Source organism: Stigmatopora nigra, chromosome 16, assembly GCF_051989575.1.
Source record: "Stigmatopora nigra isolate UIUO_SnigA chromosome 16, RoL_Snig_1.1, whole genome shotgun sequence".
Classification (NCBI taxonomy): Eukaryota; Metazoa; Chordata; class Actinopteri; order Syngnathiformes; family Syngnathidae; genus Stigmatopora; species Stigmatopora nigra.
In genome coordinates, this window is record NC_135523.1 from 11620910 (window position 1) to 11643292 (window position 22383).

At 41.8% G+C, this 22383-nt stretch overlaps 1 protein-coding gene and 1 non-coding gene across 4 annotated transcripts in view; one reads left to right on the top strand and one right to left on the bottom strand.

The window, feature by feature from the left end:
* The window catches only part of LOC144209878 (uncharacterized), a 69071-nt gene extending 48872 nt beyond the window's left edge, over window positions 1–20199 (top strand). For 2 of the 3 annotated variants that reach the window (XR_013329268.1, XR_013329267.1), the window contains exons 5-7: window positions 663–949; window positions 15541–15617; window positions 18285–20199. The gene's annotated coding sequence lies outside the window, so the exon portion shown is untranslated. Of the gene's footprint in view, window positions 1–662; window positions 950–3548; window positions 3744–15540; window positions 15618–18284 lie in introns of those variants that run through there. The other variant, XR_013329269.1, reaches the window with a different exon arrangement.
* On the bottom strand, window positions 2975–3047 carry trnaf-gaa (transfer RNA phenylalanine (anticodon GAA)). The gene has a single exon. It is a non-coding gene; the product is annotated as a tRNA-Phe (tRNA).
* Window positions 20200–22383: the final 2184 nt, after the last annotated feature.

Sequence of the window (22383 nt, forward strand, 5' to 3'; positions counted from 1 at the left end):
TTAGAACATATTTACCTTCTACTCGGCTTTCATTCCATCGCTCTCATTCTATCTTCTATAATCACAATAAAAGCATTCAATTGAATTGGCTGCCTCAGAACTACCACTGTCCATGTTTCAAGACTCTTACCTGTCCACCTCAACTAAATGCTCCCCTTTTTAACGACTGCAATTCCCCCTATTAAGCGATTAAATACCATATAAACGTGGCAACGTGGCTCATATATTCACATACACACAGGGCACAGGTAAAAGTGTAAAATGTAGTACAAGTGGACAGCTTTTGGCTCTGGTAGGAAATGCTCTTGCCGCCATCTGGCAGACGGACACGAGTATTACGTCTTCCATAATAACGGCCGCGGAGGGAACTAATTCAGCAGCGCAGGACACATTTACACTTTTTTTTATTAAACATTAATAAATCTTTTCCTCATTTCTCTCATCGCTTGTTTGCTCACATCTTTAATACAAAATTGGGATGCTACTACCAATTTTGAAGGGTTTAGTCAGCAGTTGTGTGAGGACCGTGTAAAAAAAATTGAGAATTTATATATGTATAGTAAACCTCTTTTTACAAATATTTCAAGTTACGAAAAAAGTTCAGGAGCCAATTAATTTTGTCAGAATTATGACTACATAATTTATCTTTGTGTCTTTGAAAGTTTCAGAAATCAGCAACCCCAATTCGAAGGGGAGGAGCCCGAGTTTTCTCCAGACCAAAAGAGAGAAGAGCAACTTGAAATAAAAATGGAGGAAGAAGATGTCACCTGGTGAACTGGTGAGGAGTCTTTTAAAATAGAAGAGGATCTGGGCAGGGCCAGTGGAGGGGCGGAGTCTGCAAACACCTCTGCATGGCCCCATATTGAAGAGGAAGCAGAGCCGCCTCAACAGCAAAAGAGAGAAGATCAATCGCCAATCAAAAAGGAGGAAGATGTCACCTGGTCATCTGGTGAGCTTTTCAAGGGTGAAGATGATCTCGTAATGGATTTGATTGCAGATTTACTGTCAAAGCCATTTTCAAGTCGGACTTTTCAAGAAAAGCTGGACATCATTAAGAATGGTCCGACAACTCCAAAGCTTGTTAGCTATGGAGTTGACCGTCCTTTCTTAATGTCCATTTTTTTCTGGAAAAGTCTGTCTGGAAAATAGCTTTGTGAGATAATCTGCAACCAAATCCATTTGTTTTCCTCCGTCTGCCATTGTGGGTGGGGTTTACGATCTGTGGCTGGCACACTTAGGCTTTGGTCTGCCTACCAGCCAATCATAATTGGCGAAAGCGATGACGTATCCCTCCGCCTACGAAATGGCCTTGGTGTCACCAAATCGAATTCTGATTGGTTAGAGCAACAGTCTTATTGATGCTTGTATATTGCAGCAGAGCCTGCAGAACTGATTGTGACGGCCTTGAGGACGATTTCTGATCCTGGCAACAAATAACGGCTGAAATGTGATTGGTTAAATGCTTCAATATGGTCGCCGTTTTCGTTGGTCTCATACACGTATTGGGAAGGGAAATGTGATACATTTTTCTGTATGGCCATTTAAGATTTAATTATGTATTTATGATTACAGAAACTATACTTCCATTTGTAGAAATTACATTCAATTTTGAAAAAGTGTTGTCATCAGCTTACGCAGTTTTTGTTTAGCATCTTGGGCAAGTAATTACTCTCTCAAGAAGGGTTCTATGGCATTTGTGGTTAGCTTAGCTTTTTGCTTAAAGTTAAAAAGATATCCATGAATGAGTGAAAAATGTGACCCACAATCCTCAACTATAAATATTTAGTGATGTGTTGTTGTATTCTAATATTGATAGAACATACGTCAATTGTGTCCCATCTCGTGGTTGCGCATGCTAGCCATTAGCATGAAAAGCTAAGGTTCAGAACGTTAGCCCACTAGCGTTAGCAAGGTAGCTCTTTTCTACAGGCTTCCTCATTGGAGGCTAAGCAAAGTTGAAAAACACTGTTCTGACCGCTTGAGTATGAAGACAAATATAATTTCACAACAATTTGGGAAGAAGAGAAATGTGGTGGGAACAAACCTAGCTAATATTCCCTCACTGAGATGATTCACATCCTCGGTGGCATCTTCTGTCTTGTGGAGCAGAGAAATTACCAGATCACAGAAACTGAGGAAATATCAAGACAAGAGATTATGTAATGAAAAAATAAGTTGTATCAGGCATTTTCAAGTACTGCAGAGACATCTGGACCACTGAGGGGGTTGAACCCACAACTTCTGCGTTATCAGCACCACACTCTGACCAACTGAGTTAACAGGCCATGTCCCACAAAGCTCAGGTATTTGCATCATGACGCAAATGCAACACGTCAACTAGCTAAATACTTATGTTACGGCAAAAGAATTTGGACTAGGTAATTGTATTTGACTTTGGAGAGGTCATGGCCCACATGGAGGTCACACCCACGGCCTTTGGCATTATTAGCAGCACTCTGACCAACTAAGCCAACCAGCCATGTGCAAAATGGCCATAAAACCGCACAAAATGATGCAGCAGGCCAGATTTGTTCCCCGGGCTGCCTTTTTGACACCTGTGTTCAAGAGAGGCCGTGCCCATTGGGCGGTCGAACCCACGACTTTGGCATTTTCGGCACCACGCTCTGCCTAAATGAGATTGTACGAAAGCTTCTTCAATTTGTCTAAGGAGAACTCGCGATTGTAACAGGTCACCGGGTCCTCGTTCTAAGGACTGGTTACTGGACCTTTACCCCAGAATGCAGACCGAGAAGGACGCTTAAGAAGATGCTGATGCAGGGGGATCACTATCCGAACAGCTTTCATGATTACTTGCATATTGTCGTAAATTTTCAACATTCTCTATCTGAGCCAATTCACGTCATGTAGGTAACAAGAATCAAACTTGACTGCAAAATGACTCATGGCTTACACGAAAACAGTCGCCAAACTGAGTACCAGCCAAATTAGCGTATGTGAGAAAAGTCCAATGCAATGCCGAAACCCGGGGTTGAACCAGGGACCTTTAGATCTTCAGTCTAGCGCGCTCCCAACTGAGCTACTTCGGCTGACTGAATAAAAAGAAAATCAACTAGGACTGCAAATTGTCTCATGGCTTACTAGCACAATATACCAATTGATGCATTAAACTGATAGTCCAATGGACACACAAAGCCCAAGGTCGATTCAGGGAACGCTCTCCAACATTCCCTATCCAATTCGGGTTATGTTGGTGACAAGAGTCAAACTTGACTGCAAAATGACTCACGGCTTACAAGGAAACAGTTAGCAAACTGACTGCCAGCTGATTAAGGGTGGGTTTGCAAAAGTCCAATGTGCTGCCGAAACCCGGGGTTGAACTGAGCTACTTAGGGCTCATTGATAAAGACAACAACCAACTTGGACCGAAAATTCACTCATGGCTTACTAGTACAATATTCCAATTGGATCATTAAAGGATATTGGTCTGGTTTAGAATGTCTCGTACGTGTTTCTTTGGAATGGAAGTTTTTGAATGCAAAATGGATGACTTTGAATAGCAGGACTAACCGTGCTATGATGGTCCCCAGCCAATACCAAGGTTCTTTCACCGGTGATCCTGAAAAGCTCCAGCAGCGGGTGGGAAAAGCCACGTGCCTCGCTATATCTCAGGACTGCCAACTACTCTGGATTTCCAGGAATTTCTTCGAGAATGCAACACAATCTCCGAGAGTCCAGATCACCTTCCTAAACTTCAGAGTTCCCAGAAATTTCCGCTCAGCGAAATGTCCGCCCGGCGAAACGTCCGCCCGGCGAAACGTCCGCCCGGCGAAACGTCCGCCCGGCGAAACGTCCGCCCGGCGAAACGTCCGCCCGGCGAAACGTCCGCCCGGCGAAACGTCCGCCCGGCGAAACGTCCGCCCGGCGAAACGTCCGCCCGGCGAAACGTCCGATCGACACATTAAAAAGTGTAAACATGATTTTCAGAATGCAAAATACAATTATACTTCGATTACAATGATCTTTCATACAGAAATTGATAAAGCGGTTAAAGCCGTGATTGGCCACTGCTTATCACACCTCATTTGCATCTTTTAAGTCTATCCTTACGACTAAATCTTTGGCAAGAAGTTGAGCAGGAAAAGGGTTTCAAATCATTGTGGGTAGTTGTGTTTTTAAGATATTCCTGCCGAATTGAGCAAAATCGGGCTTTTCTCCTGTGCGGGATGTTAAGTCTTCTTTTCAGGTTTTTCTAAATGTGTAGCTTTTTAATTGGGCTGTTGTAGCGAATCTGTGTCCACAGACTGAACAGGAAAACGTTGTCCAGTGTGGGTACTTGTGTGTTTTTTTAAATGTTACTTTAGAGAATAGTTTTTACCACAAAGTGAGCAGGAAAATGGTTTTTCGCCTGTGTGGGTTCTTGTATGGGTTTTTAAGTGTCCCTTCTGTGTGAATGTTTTACCACAAACCGAGCACGCAAATTGTTTTTCACCTGTGTGGGTTATTGTATGCATTTTAAGTGTTCCCTTTTGTGTAAATGTTTTACCACAAACTGAACACGATTTTTTTTTCCCGCCAGTGTGGGTTCTTGTGTGGCATTCTAAATGGTGCTTTAGAGAAAAGGCTTTACCGCAAACTGAACATGCAAATGGTTTTTCACCAGTGTGAGTTCTTATGTGGATTTTTAAGTGTCCTTTTTCAGAATAGGCTTTACCGCAAACTGAACACGAAAATGTTTTTTCACCAGTGTGGCTTCTAATGTGGATTTTTAAGTTTCCATTTTCAGAATAGGCTTTACCGCAAACTGAACACGAAACTGGTTTTTCACCAGAGTGGGTTCTTATGTGGATTTTTAACTGTTCATTTTTAGAATAGGTTTTACTGCAAACAGAACACGAAAATGGTTTTTCACCAGTGTGGGTTCTTGTATGTATTTTTAAGCGTCTCTTCCCTGTAAATCTTTTACCACAAACTAAGCACCCAAATGCTTTTTCACCAGTGTGGGTTCTTGTGTGTATTTTTAAGCCTCTCTTCTCTGTAAACCTTTTACCACAAACTGAGCACGCAAATGGTTTTTCACCTGTGTGGGCTCTTTTGTGCATTTTAAATGTTCCCTTGTGTGTAAATGTTTTACCACAAACTGAACATGATGAGGGTTTCTCATCGGTGTGGCTCTTCATATGGATTTTCAAATGAGACTTTTTCCCAAAAGTTTTCCCACACTCAAAGCATTTGCAGAATTTGTCGCCACAAGGATATTTCTTAACATCATCAACATCATCATCGTCAAAAAGCAAGTCGTTACCATCTGATAAAGGAGCAATTACATTTTCTGCTCGCCATCCTTCTGTTGAGTTGCCGTTCAGAATCCCCGCCCCTCTGTTGGTCACGCCCAGATCGTCTTCATTCTGGAAAGGCTCACCAGTTGAACATTTGACACATTCCTCGTTTTTTATTGGAGATTGCTCTTCTCTCTTATGCTCTTGAAGGAACTCTAGCTCCTCCTCCTTTTTAATTGTGGGCCATGCTGATGTGTTTCCAGGCTCTGCCCCTTCGCTGGCCACGCCATACATTCATTTCGACACTGTTACAGCTGTCAGCCTGAGTATACATTATGTTGTGGGTTGTCATCCCTCCTCCAATCACGGTCATATCCTGCCCTTACTTAAACCCTCCTATTTTGTGCAGTTCTGGGCTGGACTATCTGGTATGCAGGTGCTAAGGCAGTGGAGTCTTTATTTGCTTTAGAAGACACCCTTGTCCAGTTAAGTAAGTTTTGTTTGCCGCAGCTTCACCTTATTTGTGAGTACTATATTCATTGTTCTATAGGGTACAGTGGGACCTCGGTTATCGCGGTTAATGGGGACTGGGACCACTCGCGATAAGTGAATTTCCGCGAAGTCGGGGTGCCCCTTCAAAAATACTTAATCCCCCCCCCCCCCCATATACAGTAGACCATATGGAATACGGGTAGAGAGAGTGAAATACATGTTATAACAAAAAAAAACTAAAATATGTTGTCTGTTTACAATAACAATTGAGGGTCTACAACAGTTATATCAAACAATTTACTGTATTAAAATAGACCTCCATAAAAGGTCAAAGTGTATTGGAATAGACCTCCATAAAACGTGAATGTGTATTTAAAGTGGATTTCCTGGTTCTCATGTAAAATGTCGAAAAAACGACTAGGTCAAACGGCGGTGTCTCAGAGAAATGTATCCGAAGATGCACTGTCCTCGGATAGACTCGGGCGAATGTTCCGCTGAATTTCCTGGTTATCGAAAATGTTCTATGTCCAAAACCTTTTCTAAGTCAAACGGCGGGGCGTCAGAATGGTTCAGTCCGAAGCATGCAGTATACTCGGATAGGCTCGGTGGAAAAGGCCCGGGGAATTTCCTGGTTCTCAGAAAAATAGGATGAAAAAGAGACTATGTCAAACGGCGGTGTCTCATAAAAATAAGTCCGATGTGGTGCACGGTCCAACGATCGGCTCGGAGCGAAAGCCCCGGTGAATTTCAATGTAATATTTTTCTTTATTTTTATTTTTTTCCCAAAAAAAACCTGCAAAGCTCTGAAGCCGCGATGGTGGAACCGTGAATTAGCGAGGTCCCACTGTATATGTTTTGATAGAGTTAATTCAATGATAGTTAATTATTTTGCCGTGCAGAGGGGGACTTTAAGTAAGTTCAGACACGCCGGGGTATACATATACAGTGGTACCTCGACATACGAGCAATTCGAGATACAAATAAAATTTCAAGCAAATAATTATCTGGAGATACGAGACACATTTTGAGATACACAAAAGCCAGGTGGCCAAAACATGTGAGGCTGTTTATGATTTTAGCGCACTGTCTTTTTAGCCTCATCTCTTTCGTGTATAACAGATATCTACGAGCACTGGGCAGGCAGAGCATTGCATCTTTTTCAGTGTTTTTTTTCTGCCACTCAGCGCGAATGGTGGAGTGATCGCTACGAGTATATATTACTTCTCATTGGCAAGTGGTCATGCGTTAACCTATTGTGAGGACATTTGTGTGCATTGGGAATATTTTGAAGGGAATACAAAAGCAAGCAGCCTATCGATAGTGAAAGTCATGGTGGAGGCGGGGCAAATAGGCAACCAGGGTATCAAACTTTAATAAAAGAATAGAATTAAGTTTAGTGTATGGTTAGATTAAACGTATTATTGAGTGTGTCAGCATCGTAATCCAAATTCATTTGAATTTGCTTATGTTATGAAACGAGCATGTTGCCGAGCGAAAAAGCGCCGCCTTCCTCCGTCCTACTCTATCTGTCCGTCTCTTACTCCCCCTCTTCGAAATCTGTATAGTTTTTACTATTTAACACATTTTAGTAATATTAAACCACTAATTATTTGTTTCTTTGGTAATAGATGGTAAATTAGAAGAAATAAAACATTTTTCCAAGCCAATATCCTGCTTAGTAGTAACAAATTAATTTGTTTTTAGGTAATTTGCATGGGAAACGTTCGTTCGAATTACGAGAATATTGAAATATGAGCTCAGTCCCGACAAACTTCTCTGCCATCTCAAATTATTGGAAACACTGAAATGCTTGAAGATAAGTTGGAGTTTAAAAAGCCCTGCTTACCTCAAAGCTGTCGACCTCCGTCAACCCCTTGTACCCTTGTCCCATTTCTGGAGTTTTTACGGATTGAATGTGATTCAAGTAAAATCAAAATAATGTGTAAAAAATTATAAAGTAGGACAATTTAAGTCAAACTGTTAATATCATGTTTTACATTAATTGCTTTTACGGGTAAACGCCAGAAATTCCTGAGAAGTTGGCAGCTCTGCATGTTATGCACTGATTTGTTTTCTATCACTCATTTTAAGAAATACTATTTAGCAAATTTTAATTGGTGGTTTAAAATAAACTTTGTGAAATATTAGTGGTTGAGCTGGTTTAAAAATGAATTGATACTACGTAATATCACATATCAGGAATATTTTTTGAAACAACCCCACGAAGAGCCAGCATTGGTGTCCGCCAAATGTATCAGGCCGGTGGCCGCTACCATGCACAAGCTAGCTCTCGTTCTCCTTTAGCGTGCCAACCTTGATTCCGGCATCATTCAGTCAGAGCTTTCTGTTATTTTACCATATAATTAATGACACAAATGTATTGCATTGACAGGAAAAAGCAGATAACTTGAGTCATGGATGCTTTTTAAGGAGGTGATCTAGTCTCTTCAGGGCAGTGAAAAAGCAGTAACTGTGCTTGGCTGCACGATACCGCTGTTTGACCGCGCAAGTCCCATATTCGCCGGCCTAAGCCTGTTTTTTTTTTAATGGTGCATTTGTAATGACGTAGGCCGTACATATATTTTTTAAATATTGTTATTGAAATTGTCCAACCCTAGCCTCCTCCCTAAGTAAGTGAATTGATACTCAGATTTGCAAGAGTGATGAGGCATCGTAGCTAGCTGATGGTGTAGCCATGAGGTTGTCTGCTAGGGATTCTTCCGTTGAGCTGCTGCCACTCAAAGGCTCCGCCCATCCACTGGCTTCACTTGGACCTTTATATTCGCTACCTAGGAGCTCAACAGCCCCCATAGGGACGTCCATCGCCTCCTCTTTAACATATAGAGGTTCTTCCTCCATCTTTATGAGGGGATGCTGCTGCTCCTCAATGCGGAGTTTCCCTACAGTAATGAAATGCTCCATTTGCTGCACTTTAATGCATTTGAATTGTTCATTGTCTTCATCTTTCATGGGAGCCGACTCTTGGTGCTCAGTTTGATGCACTTTACTAACATCTGAAACGCAAAGATCAAATCTTATTTCTTTATTTGAAGTCTTGTGTCCCCAAAATGATTCAACAAAAAAACCACGCTAGCAGCTAGCATTAAATATGTTAGCATCTAGCATAACATAGGTACGCTATCGACTAAAATAATATACACTAGACAAGTGTCATTTTAGGGCCTTATCAGACGAGGCGTCGAATGTATTGACAAAAAAACGAAAATATACCCGCAAATGAGACTGTGCCCTATCACACGGTGAGTAAGTGATTGTAATGAGTAAGTGTTATAATAATGGAAAGATTTTTTGTTTTTTTTATCATGGGAAAAAAGAAGATGCAATGTTTATTTAGACTTTTCTGCTGTCAACTGAGTGACCACCGCACTCTAAATCAATGGTGTCAAACTCAGTTTGGTTTGCGGGCCAGATTCCTGCCAACTGGACCTCATGCGGGCTGGAACAGGACATTTTGGGCCAAAAAAAGTGATTTTACTGGCCGCCATTGTCAACGCCAGATGTCTGTCAACCCGAACAGGTTGGACGTCTCGCGCCATCAATGGCACTGGGAATCCACATTCACTTAAATCAAATCAAAAGCCTTTCTCGTTATACAAAAGCTGCATATAATGCAATTGGTGGTGCTACTCCACTAAGTGTGTGTTTCCCAGTAAAAACAAATTAAGTAATATAAAAAGTCACGTCTGTGCAAGTTAATTCTAAAATATTGCATAATATAAGATATTGCACAATGTATTGCACACCCCTAAGTTATTGCAGAGAAGGAATTGTGTGTTGTGCTCGTGCAAGTTCAGGGGGGAAAAGCTGTCCCCGACCCGAGTCAATTTGTCCGTGTTTTGTTAGACCTGTAGCGTCTGCCAGAGGGCAACAGCTGGAACAGGTTGTGACCAGGGGGGTAGGGGTCCCTAACAATGTTGAGGTAGCGAGGGCTGGCAATGTCATCCAGTGAGGGCATGGAGTGCAGTCCATGATTTTCTGGGTGGTGTTAATCACTCTGCATGGCTTTTTTGTCTGCTGCCGATCTTGCAGCGTACCACACTGTAATGCAGTATGCCAGACTGCTCTCCACAGTGGCTCTATAGAAGGTTACCAGAATTTTAGGATCCAAGTTGTTACGCCTGAGTATCCTCAGGCTCCAAACCCTAATTGGCTTTTACGAATCCCGATTATTAAATGAATACCCATATAAGATACAAACGTGAAATATACATTGGAGTCACACACTTATTTAGTGTCCCGATTTCCAAGTACTACGTATAGATCCCGTCTCCCACCACCAGATTCATTTTTCTCTCACCCCAAGCCTTTTCGGGGGAAAGGCAGGAGCGCGCCCAATCTGGCAACCCTCGCTGCGCTAGGACCCCGTGCATCAAGTGAATGCGCATAGTATACACGTGAAAAACATATCCAAAGCAGTACTATACAGAAATAAATCCGTCACGCACAGTATATGTTATACAAATAAATGATCACCAAAAGTCAACTAACCTTCTAGTCTGCGAAGAACAACTTTGGCATGCATGATTTTGCCAAGAGTCGAGTGATGCGAAGGCTCCAATTTGACGACACAAAGTCCCTCCTGGAAGTTTTCCGCAGTCTGTGTTATTCTCGCCATTTCCTTGGTTAGCCACCCACCAGGCTAGGTCGCAACACTTCAACGAGTTCCGAGATAACTCGAAAATGGACGTACTGATGTCCGAGTAAGTCACGATGGAAAGTGAATGGATAAAGACGAAAGGGCGAGCGCACAAAGAGGAAATTGCGTAAATAGAAAACCGTTACGTTTGATAGTCTTTCATATTCTACATGCATCGCATGATGGGTAAGACAACGCCCAGCCCCTTCACGTCTTTAATCCCGCCCCATTTTTTAATTCGTGTCCACCTAATCCAAGGGTCGGGGACCTTTTTGACTCAGAGAGCCATGAAAGAAAAAAAAATAGGAAATTTATTTCAGTGAGAGCCATATTATATATTTTAAAAATGAATTCAACTAAATGTCAGTATAATAAGCCTCTGAATGTATTCTTTTAAATAATGTTGTTATAACGCTCACCATTAATGCGACCCCTGGTGCTGCATGGATTTTTCGGGTTGGTACTTGGTGAGGTTAAGCTTCATGCAAGCGTTGAGGCTTTCATCCGTTATACATGATCGTAGGTTGGACTTGATGTTTTTAAAACGTGAGAATGACTGCTCACATGCATATACAGTGTTCCCTCGCTTATTGCGGTTAATGGGGACAGGGACCCCCCCCCCCGCAATAGCTGCGTTTCCGCGAAGTAGGCGGGCCCCTTCAAAAATGCTGAAAGAAACGTGTAACACGTGCACAAAAGCACCACCAAGCAAAAACATCATAGTAGTCCGGATGGAGGATCTTCTGCAGTTTTTTGCACGTAAGAAACATCGTTTTTGGGAGTTTTGAACCGTTTTTTTTTGGGCAGTGAAGATGCGCCTGTAAACAGCCATGACGTCATCAATGCGATTCCTGAACTCTCACCATGTTATTGACCATTTCTTTGGCCTTTTTTGATGCGATTACTAATTCTTATTGAATATTTTGTTTCTACCTCTTGTAAAATGATGTAATTTATAATTTTAATTTAATATCTTAAAAAAAAAAATCCTGAAAAATATCCGCGAAGCTCTGAGTCCGCGATAGCTGAAGCGCGAAGTAGCGAGGGAACACTGTACAGGTATACAGTATACCCCCTCTGTATACAGTACACCATATAGTATACGGGTAGAGAGAGAGTGAAATTCATGTTATAATAAAAAAAACTAAAATATGTTGTCTGTTTACAATAACAATTGAGGGTCTAAAACGCTGTTCTACCAAACTATTTACTTTCGAACAACCAATTATTGTTATTCAGCTTTCAAAAACAAGCAAACACTACGATTAGCTAATTTAGCTAATTATAATTTCTATTTCTGGGGGTTTAAGATTACAGTAATACCCGCACATGAATAAAATTGTACCATACCATATAGAAAATGGGTGTAGAGAGAGAGATTCGAGTTAAACAATCAAGCAACATTTAAATTACCTCTTACAATAAGTTCTTCTAAGCGTAGTTGATGAAAAGACCTGTGCAGAACGATGAGGTAATGACGATGAATGACTGCACAGGGGCATGAAGAGCTTTACTGCTCCTCGGATGACGCCGCAGACGATGCAGGAGAAGATGCAGGAGGCGGCATAGTGGCAGCAGGAGGTGTTGTAATGGATGCAGGAGGTGGCGTAGTGGCTATAGGAGGTGGCGTAAGGGATGCAGGAGGATCTTCTGCTGTTTTTTTGCACGTAAGAAACTGTCAGGAATGGCTTGGTTGCCCCTCCTGGCATGATGTCATGATTGTTATCAGCCGTGGCAATTAGGTGATTATGTTTTCCTGGCTATTTAAGCATAATGAGTTTGTTGAAGGTTTGTCGGATCGTCTGGTTTGTTCCCCTGAGTTTCTACGTTTGTCATGCCGTTCTCTTGACGCCACGCCACGCTGCATTTTCATTTCTGTATTAGTAAGTTTTCAAGCCAAGTTGTTTATGTTAAGTTGCCAAGTTGTTATGTTAAGTTTTTCCGTTAATTGAACCAAACAACAAATGCAACGCAACTGCCTCCCCTTTTCCATCGGCGTCTCCGCACCTGGTTTCACCTATCCCCCCCTTCCCCCCCGCCCCCCCCCCCATCGCGTCGCATACCCGACAGGATCGTAACAGAAACATCGTTATTGGGAGTTGTGAACATTGTTTTTTTTTGGTCGATGAAGATGCGCCTATAAACAGCCATGACGTCATCAATGCGATTGCTGAACTCTCTTGGACTTTCACTTTTTCTTCGGTTCACTAGAATGCACCAAGGGACAAAGAGCGCTTGGGAGGCATCACTAAGGGCTTCACAAAACTTTTACACTTAACTTGGCGAGAAGCGTGCTGTATAGCACGAGATAAGCGTGGACTGAGAATGGGCATCGTGAGAAGCTTGGGTTACTGTAGTGAATGGGCTAATGGGGAGTATTGTAGTTCAGCGAGTATTCAGCTGGCCATTCAGCTTGTGTTTATGCCCGTGATGCTTTGCGCATACGTGCATTCTTTGTGTTTGAAAAATGTGTAAAATGATGCAATTACTAATTCTAATTGAATATTTATTTTTAAATTTTGTAAAATAATGTTTAATAATTTTAATTTAATATTTTTCATTATTATTATTTTTTTTCATTAAAAAAAAACGCAAAGCTCTGAAGCCGCGATGGTGGAACCGCGAAGTAACGAGGTCCCAATGTAATTTCATGAGTCTATCATCCAAACTGCATGCTTCTATATGATCTGGATTGGCTTCCCCATGAAATATCCCATGTGGTCAACCTGTCAGGATTCCTGGTTTTCACCTAGGTGGCCCGGGTTCGACTCCCGATATGGGCAACTTCAAACTGTGTGGATGGAGTGAGAACTTCTATAATTTTCAGAAACAAATCCCTATTGTTTTCCACAAGCCTTTCCCACTTCTAACCGAGTACATGTCTGTTGCTAATGATGTGCTGATGTAATGAGTCTATAATCAAAGCTTCATACTTCTACTTGATTTGGATCAGGTTTCTATAAAATATCCCTTGTGGTCTCGTAGTAAGGATTCCTGGTTCTCACCTGGGTGCCCCCGGTTCAACTCCCAGTATTGGAAACTTTCTTACATCGGATCGCTATACTTTCTCTGGTGATCTCTGTTGCTAATGATTTATTGAGTCTATCATCCAAGCTTCATGCTTCTATATGATCTGGATCGGCTTCCCCATGAAATATCCCATGTGGTCTGGCGGTCAGGATTACTGGTTTTCACTTAGGTGGCGTTGGTTCAAATCCCGGTATGGGAAACATCCAACTAGATACCTGCATTTAGATGTGTTGGGACAAGCAATTTTTTATGCTCTCAAGTTTTTTTTCTTTTTCAAATGAATGAAAACAAAACACAACACAATTTGACAAAAAAGCGATACATATGACCCTCTTGTTCATAGAGATCTGGTGGCATAGACTGAACAACTCCCTCCTCTGGCTAGGGGAGGAAGTCTATGGCTCATGAAATTCTTGGCCTCAATGAGTAGACAGAATTGTGCGCTTGGTGACCTGAGACAGGCCATGACAGCTTCCTGCACTTAACATCAGCAATAAATGATAGAAGAAGAGGCAGGAACTACTAGACATCCTCATGAAATTCCATTGACCCAGGTACCAGACACCTTATTTAAGGCAATTTAAAATGCCTTCCCAAGACCTCATGATTGTTTCCACACACCGATGGAGCTGGAGCACTATGAACAATGTGTTAAAAACTGGATAGAAAGCACCGGCTTCCATCCATCTGGCATATTTGAGAGTGAAACCTTGTTCAGAACAGCTGTTGTCGAGGGTCTTCCGGAACCTGTGAAAAAGGAATTGAAGAAGGACCCAGACTTGTTGACAGGTGACGAACCTAGATTTAAACATCACCTGACTCACCATTGTAAGATTTATGATGAAGAAAAGGTCAAAGAAAAAAACGAATCACAAAATTTGACCTCTGCCCTGTTAAAACTCCAACTTTCTAAATTACACCAAACAGAAAAAGACGGGGCAATATGCCCAGATGTTCCAGGGTTATGATGAGGCCCGAGATGATGGTCAGTTCTATGGTGGATACGGTGGTCGCGGGCGCGGTTTCTCTGGTGGCCGGGGAACAGGGTACTTGGGACAAGGCCAACAGGGCAACTGTTTTGTGTGTGGCGGTATTGGTCACTGGGCAGGTGATTGCCCCAGCCAGCAGCAGCAACAGCAGCAACCGTTCCTACAGCAACCACTGGCACAGCAGTATGGCCCACCACAGCAACAATGGCCTATGCGAGGTGGAGGACGAGGCACTGGCAGTCCATGGCAGCCCCAGCAAACGGCCCAGTCATCTGGACAATATTACCAGGATGGAGATGATCCCTATTGTCCATGGGATCCTACAAGCTCCGAATAGGGGTGCCCGAGAGGATCAAGAAGCTGTGGTACGGCAGACCCAATGCTTCACATGAAAGTCAACGACGTACCAACATCAGCTTTGGTGGACACGGGGGCAACGCACTCATCTTTGAACATCCCGCTCGCCCCCAGTTGTCTCTCCTCTTCCGCCGTGACTTTGGTTAGCTTCTTGGGTTCTCCTCGAGCTCTGTCTATTACCCGACCGAGAAACTTCTTAAAGTAATTGACTGGCAGCCCAATGACATCCCAGGACTGATTTATTCCAAAATGCACGACTCTTATCAGACTAACTAAAAAGGTTAGATAATATCTATATATTTAAACAACTGCAAACATTGTAAGGCATGCATTTGTAACGTTTATAGAAAGTTTTAATTTGAGAAAATGCACCCTGGCAGTATGCTTGTTACACCTTTCTGATATGTGGTGAGATTAACTATGTTTTTATAATATCGAAAATACACAAGAACCCAAACAGGTGAAAAACCTTTATCATGCTCAGTCTTTAGTCAAAAATTAAGTTGCCAAAACACCTTAAAATCACACGAAAGAACCCAGGCAGGTTAAACATATTTTCGTTGTCAATTTGTAGTTAAACATTCACTTGGAAGGCCAATTTAAAGCGTCACAGAAAGAATCCACGAAGGAAAAAACTTTTCCCTGCCCAGTGTGTGTCAAACATTCAATCACAAGAACATCTTGATTTTGTTAATTGCGCCGCAGAATGTCTCGTATTTATGTTTTTCATTGAAATGGAAGTTTTTAACTGCAAAGGGGATGACTTTGTAAATTGCAGAATTCACCGTGGATGTGACAGTCCACAGTCGAGACCGAGGTGCTTGTGCTGGTGGTCCTCAGGAGCTCCAGCAGCAGGTGGGAATCGTCACGTGCCTCTGTATGTCTGCTTGGATTAGTCTGATTGACTGGATTTGTGAGCCAGCTTGTCATTTCACTGTTGAGAAGAAGCAGAGTGGCGCAGCGGAAGTGTGCTGGTCCCATAACTGAGAAGTCAATGGATCGATACCATTCTCTGCTACTTGTATTCATTTATGCAGAAGCAAAATACCTCACTTTAAAGTGTTGCAGTTGCTGTGAAAAAATGTTCTTGAAAATTAGGAATTCAGCAAAAGTTACCTTTTCTCACCTCATATTCTTCTGATCAAAAATCCGATCTTGACATTTATTAATTCTGTAAATTAATAACTCACTTCACATTCTTCATAAGGATTGCCCACCGATCGAAAATCGTATCAGAATTTAGCAGAAATCGGGCCCGATCGCGTCATTTTCAGATTATTGGAATCGGGTTAAAACAAGATTTTTTTTGATGTACTGAATGACATTTGGGGGGGTGGGGCGGTGGTGCGGGTGGCCTCACAGCTCTGGGGTTCTGGGTTCAAGAAAAAGTCGGTCCACCTGTGTGGAGTTTGCATGTTCTTCCCAGGCCTGCGTGGGTTTCCGCCAGATAATCCGGTCTCCTCCCACATTCCAACAACATGCATGTTAGGCTGATTGGACATTCTAAATTGCAACTAAGTGTGAGCGTCATTAGCTGCCATTGACAGGTAGAGATGTCCAATCCATTTTGACTGCAATCCCTCCGGTCAAATTGGATTGGATGCCTCTCGTCGTCAATGGGAGTGAAATAGGATCACTTGCTCTGGCAGATAATGAGTTAAGATAGAAAGAAACAAAATGATCCATAAGGGTTAGGCTAAAATGATCTGACACATTTGTAGGTTTAAAAAAAATAAAGTCAAGAATCAAAAAACGTGTTTTAATTTTATGAATCTAAAATGAAAAAAAATACTACAAAGCTCTGATTTTTGGAGTGCAACCGCTGAGTCAAGTGCACGGCTTCATACGAGGTGAGCCTCTCAAATGCTGTAAAACGTTGCACAAACAACATTCATAATTTCCATTTTCTGAACTGCTTTATCCTCACTAGGGTTATGCTGTAGTTCAGGGGTGGCCAACCAGTCAGAGACCAAGAGCCACATTTTTTACTGTGTTACCGCAAAGAGCCACATTTTTTACTGTGTTACCGCAAAGAGCCACATGTTTTACTGTGTTACCGCAAAGAGCCACATCACACATACCTTTGCTCAGCCAGATTTATTGTAAATGTCACACACCAGCATAGTAATGACATAAATTGACTCCTACAGTACTAACAGCACAGGCCAGTCATTATCAACAATGAACATTGTGTGCACTGTCTCACACAGACAAACTCTCAGTTCAACCAAGTCCACAAACAAAAATATAATAATTTACAATAGCGTTTTTCTTTTACTATGCATGTTACTTAGTGGGACTTCTGTCATAAAATCAGAGCCTATTTTTGCGCAACATTCGCTCCTTGTGAGCTGTCATTTATTATGAATGGCTTTTAACTAGCGCGCCCACCACGTGGGTGTACACCTCGCTCTCCTATTGGCTGCTCCCGGCTGAGCACTCTCGCCTTGGTCTGCCTCGCAGGGGGTGTGGCTTTTTCAGCCGACGCTCGATCTTTGGGATACTTTTTGTGTGCGCGACGCCGTTCATTGTCGCTTCTGGTTCACGGGAGCTCTCCCACTCAAGTGACTTACTCAAATGACCTTGCTCCTACTGGGAAACTTTGAGGTATTTTCATCCCAAGCACATGCGCATTGGACGAAAATACCGTATTGAACTCAAGCGAAGCGCACACGCAAATAAAAATAAAACACAAATACAAACTTTGATATGGACGTAAGAGCCGCATGAAACCAGGCAAATAAGCCGCATGCGGCTCGGGAGCCGCGGGTTGGCCACCCCTGCTGTAGTTTGTTTCAGCTGACTTCAGGCCAGAGGCAGGGGACACCCTGAATCAGTGACCAGACGATCGCAGGGCACAAGGAGACAACCATTCACGCGCACATTCATACCTAGGGGCAATCTAGTGTCCAATCGGCCCACCATGCATGTTTTTTTAGGAATGTGGGAGGAAAATGGGCCGTCAGGGCCTTCAAGGCCTTCTCTGATGAATCAACCTGTTTCTTACACTATGAAAAGTGAAGAATAAAACCTACAGGCGTCTTTATTTCTCTAAATTTACCTTCAAATCAAAAGTTGCTGTAATACGAAATAAATAAAATAATCAACTGAAGACATCACCATTTGCAAGCAGATTATTTTCAGCCTCCCAAAAAGAAACAATGTAAATTTACCTCACACATGTGCATTAAAAAATATTAAAATAAAAGAAAAAGTTGGATGAACTTAACCCGTGTTAATCCGATATAACAAGTTGTAGATTTTTGCAACGTTTCAAGAACATGACCACAAAATTATAAATGATAATATTTAAATTCTGGATTCACCACTATTTTGGCTTTAAATTGTGTAGCGGATGATGGGATTGAACCTGAAAGGTGACTTTTCTGGCATATATCCTTGCGAAATAATCAACCATGCTGTGATAATTAACTAACTGAAGTACATAAACTAAAGTAAGAAAAAAAAGTTTCCCCATTTTTGACTACATGTAGCAACGCATATTATCTTTGTATTTTGCAGGTTTCAGAGAATATTTTGGTCCTGATGGGCAAGAGTTTGTTGGACTTAAAAAGGAAGTGGAGCTCCCCCAAATCAAAGAGGAGGAGTTGCCTCAACAACAAATGGGAGAAGAGCAACTTCCAATCAAAAAGGAGGAAGATGTCACCTGGTCAACTGGTGAGTCCTCGAAGTGGGAAGATGATCTGTGTGGGGCCAGCGAAGGGGCAGAGCCTACAACCATCTCAACATGGCCCAAAAATAAAGAGGAGGAGCCAGGAGAAAAGCAGCCGCCAAACAAAAAGGAGGAGCAAGACGTCATTGGGTGTACTGGTGAGCCTTTCAAGAGTGAAGACGATCTGGGCGTGGCCAGCGAGGGGGCGGGGCCTCTGAACGGCAGGTCAACAGAAGGATGGCGAGCAGAAAGTTTAATTGCTCCTTTATCAGATAGTGACGACTTGCTTCACGACGACGTTAACGATGAAAGTTTTAAGGAAAATCCCAGTGGTGACAAACTCTACAAGTGCACCCAGTGTGGGAAACCATTTTGGAAAATGTTTACTTTGAATAGATACATGGCGATTCACATTGGGGAGAAACCCTTTTCATGCTCAGTTTGTGGTGAAACCTTTCCAGAGAAGCGAAGTTTACAAAGACACACAAGAAACCACACTGGTGAAAAACCATTTTCCTGCTCAGTTTGTGTTCAGACAATTGCACAATACGGAAAGTTAAAAACCCACATAAGAGCACACAGTTGAAAAAACATTTTTGTGCTCAGTTTGTGGTCAAGCATTCACACACAAGGGAAATTTAAAAACCCACACAGGCAAAAAACTATTTTCCTGCTCAGTTGTGGACAATCATTCACACAGATGGGACACTTAAATCGTCACGAAAGAATCTACACTGGTGAAAAACCATTTTCATGTTCAGTTCGCGGTAAAGCTTTTTCCCAAAGGCAACATTTACAAAGACACAGAAGAACTGACACTGGCAAAAAACAATTTTCCTGCTCAGTTTGCAGTCAAACATTCACACAGAATGGAAACGTAAAAATCCACACAAGAACCCACAGTGGTAAAAACCATTTTCCTGCTTAGTTTGTTGTCAAGCATTCACACGCAAGGGAAACTTAAAAACCCACACAAGAATCCACACAGGCGAAAAACCATTTCCCTGCTCAGATTGTGGACAATCATTCACACAGATGGGACACTTAAATCTTCACACGAGAACCCACACTGGTGAAAAACCATTTGCGTGCTCAGTTTGTGGTCGAACATTTTCCCAAAGGAGAAGCTTGAATGAACACTTATTAACCAACACTGGAGAACAATGTTTTCCTGCTCAGTCTGTGACCACAGATGCACGACAACAGCCCAATTAAAAAGCTACACAATTGTAATGCCTGAAAAGAAGACTTAACAACCTGCACAGGAGAAAAGCCCCTTTTTTGCTCAATTTGTGGCAGGAATATCTTAAAAACACAATTACCCAAAACGATCAGAAACCCTTTTCCTGCTCATCTTCTTGCCAGAGAGCTAGTATGTCAATTTACTACTATGTTAATTATACAAATTAATCTATTTCCATCCTAAAAAACCACCAACATTTGTTTTAATTTACTACCGACTCACAATTCTGGTATGCTCATATCTCAAATTTGTCTCGTATCTCAAATTTCTCATATGTTGGAACACTTATGTCAAGGTATTACTGTATAAGAAAATTGAGTGTCGTTGAAGATTTGATTTACGTCACAATTCTATCTGAAAAAGTAGACCCTAAACTAGGAAATTACAAAGTAAATAATCAAAAATATGATCTAAATAATATGGAAAATGTTCTCACAGTTAAAGACATGCCTAGGAAATTTGAAAAATGCCAGTTTTTGTCTATTTAATTTGCTAGCAAATCCAATAAGGATATTGAGTGTTATTCCAACATAAAACATTATAATGAAAATAGTTGATATATTGAATGTAGGATCCAAGAAACAGTAGAAATATGGTGTGAAGGCAGTGAATTTGCTCAAAATATATAAGTAGTAAAATGTCCATATGCTTTTGTCATATTACAAGATGAATCATATTTTTTAAACCGATTTAACTTTTCATCTTTTTGGTAGTTCCAATAAAGCTCTTTTTGGTGAAAGATACTTTTTGGGTCTTTTTGTTAACAAAATCAACATTTTCGAAGCTAAAGTAGGGCACAAAGCTTCAAAGTTCTTTGACAACCAGAAGACTTGTTCCATCAATACATGGTAGCATGCTAATTGAAATTAGGCCGTAAAGCTTCAACGAGGTCTTGAAAATAATTTTGACTGTTAATTAAGGCGTAAAGTAGCTAATGCTAGACACCTCAGCGACGCATAGGTTGAGTTATGTGACGAATATTGCGCAAGTGCGGTTCTAGCGTCACTTCTTTCGATAGCATTCGTTTTAGAAATGCAAAGGAGTCGGATCTGGGAAATAAATATTCATCAAATGGTCTGACATGGTTTTAGCAAAGATTATTGCGCAGGTTTGAATTAAATTGAAAATTGAATTAAACATAAATCACAAATATCGCGTCTCAACAGGAGGCAACGCAAAAAGCGAATGCGCAGAAAAAAATCCTCGATAAATGATATTGGTGCTGTTGCTGTTTCACCGATTGTCATCATGGGAGAAGTAGTCCTTAATTGAAATGGTTTGAACTCGCAGGAATCAGTCTCTTATTTAGACACCGCTCTCCCGTGGTGTTATGGCTGTCAGCCTGGGTGCACACGATATAGTAGGGTGTGTTATTTTGCGTGGGGTTTCTTTTTCTTCTGCACGTACATGGATGGAGCTGTGGCTCCCCCCCTGTGGCAAAGCTCTGCAGAAGCCAACACAGCTGTGACTACTTCCCAATCACCGCTCCAAACCCAGATCCACTTCCTGTTCTTATTAAAATCCTTTTATTTTTCAGTTAGCACTTGACTTTGACTGCCTGTGATTGTATATGCTGAGGCAACAGAGTCCTTACTTTCTCTAAGAGAGCACTTATTGACTAGAGTTAGGTAAGTTTTGATTGGCCCAACTTCACCTGGTATTGTAAGTATGCTACTCATTGTTATATTGAGTATTTATGTTGATAAAGTTAATTATTTTGGGCTGCGTAGGGAAACTTGAGATAAGTTTAGACACCCCGGGGTATACATATAGTTTGTTGCATTTACACACGTAGTTTATTCCCCTGTCTAGACTTTCAACACATCAGTTTTGACAGTGGCACCCTTAGGCCTTATTTCCTGTATTTTTGTGTTCATTCGAACAACTGTCTGAGAGGGTGGTTTTTGATCGTTTTTATTTGAGAGTGCGACTTGAGTATCTTTTGCTTCCCCTATGTTGTCCTGTAATCCAGGTTTTGGTGGACTTTGTTGTTAACAAATTATCATTGAAAGCTACTTGCAGTATGTGTCTGGTTCATCATTGACTGAATCATTCTGCTGTGGTAGTTGCGACTCCCAGATATATCTTACCATCAGGGGGAGTCGTAACAAAGTGGGGGCTCGTCCGGGAGCTTTAAGATCTGTTATCACTGCAGCAGTTTGGTCAATGGCGGTGTGGACTGCATGTACAGTAGGTCGGTCAAGGCTGGGTAAGCAGTGCTGAAGTAGGCACATTTATTAGCTATCATTCAATATAGTGTAGTGTTGTAACTAGCTCAGGGTGGACTTTGATGCGGAGCAGTTCCTTTTTCAACTTGGCACTGTAGATCAGCTTGACCAGTGTAACAAGCAAGATCTGGTAGATCTAGCTGCTCATCTAGGGTTCACTATGTCCATGACTATCAGGCTAGCTGATTTGAGTCAGGAGGTTATCCAGATTTTAATAGCAGAGCAGTACTTAGGAACCACAGGTGGAGCATCTGCAGATGTTTCCTCTCAGTCTTTGATAGATTCTGTGGAATTAGACAGGGTGGAGAAAGATGAGGTAGGCAGGGATGGTGTCACCTCTAATGTGAGGGATCTATCTAGGGATGGCGATCCTTCACCACTAGTTGGCGCCAGAATCAGGGTCTCTAATCCCACGGTTGGTTTAAAGGGTAAACGAGAGGAAAATTGTACATTACTGGTTGAAGAAGATCCCCATAT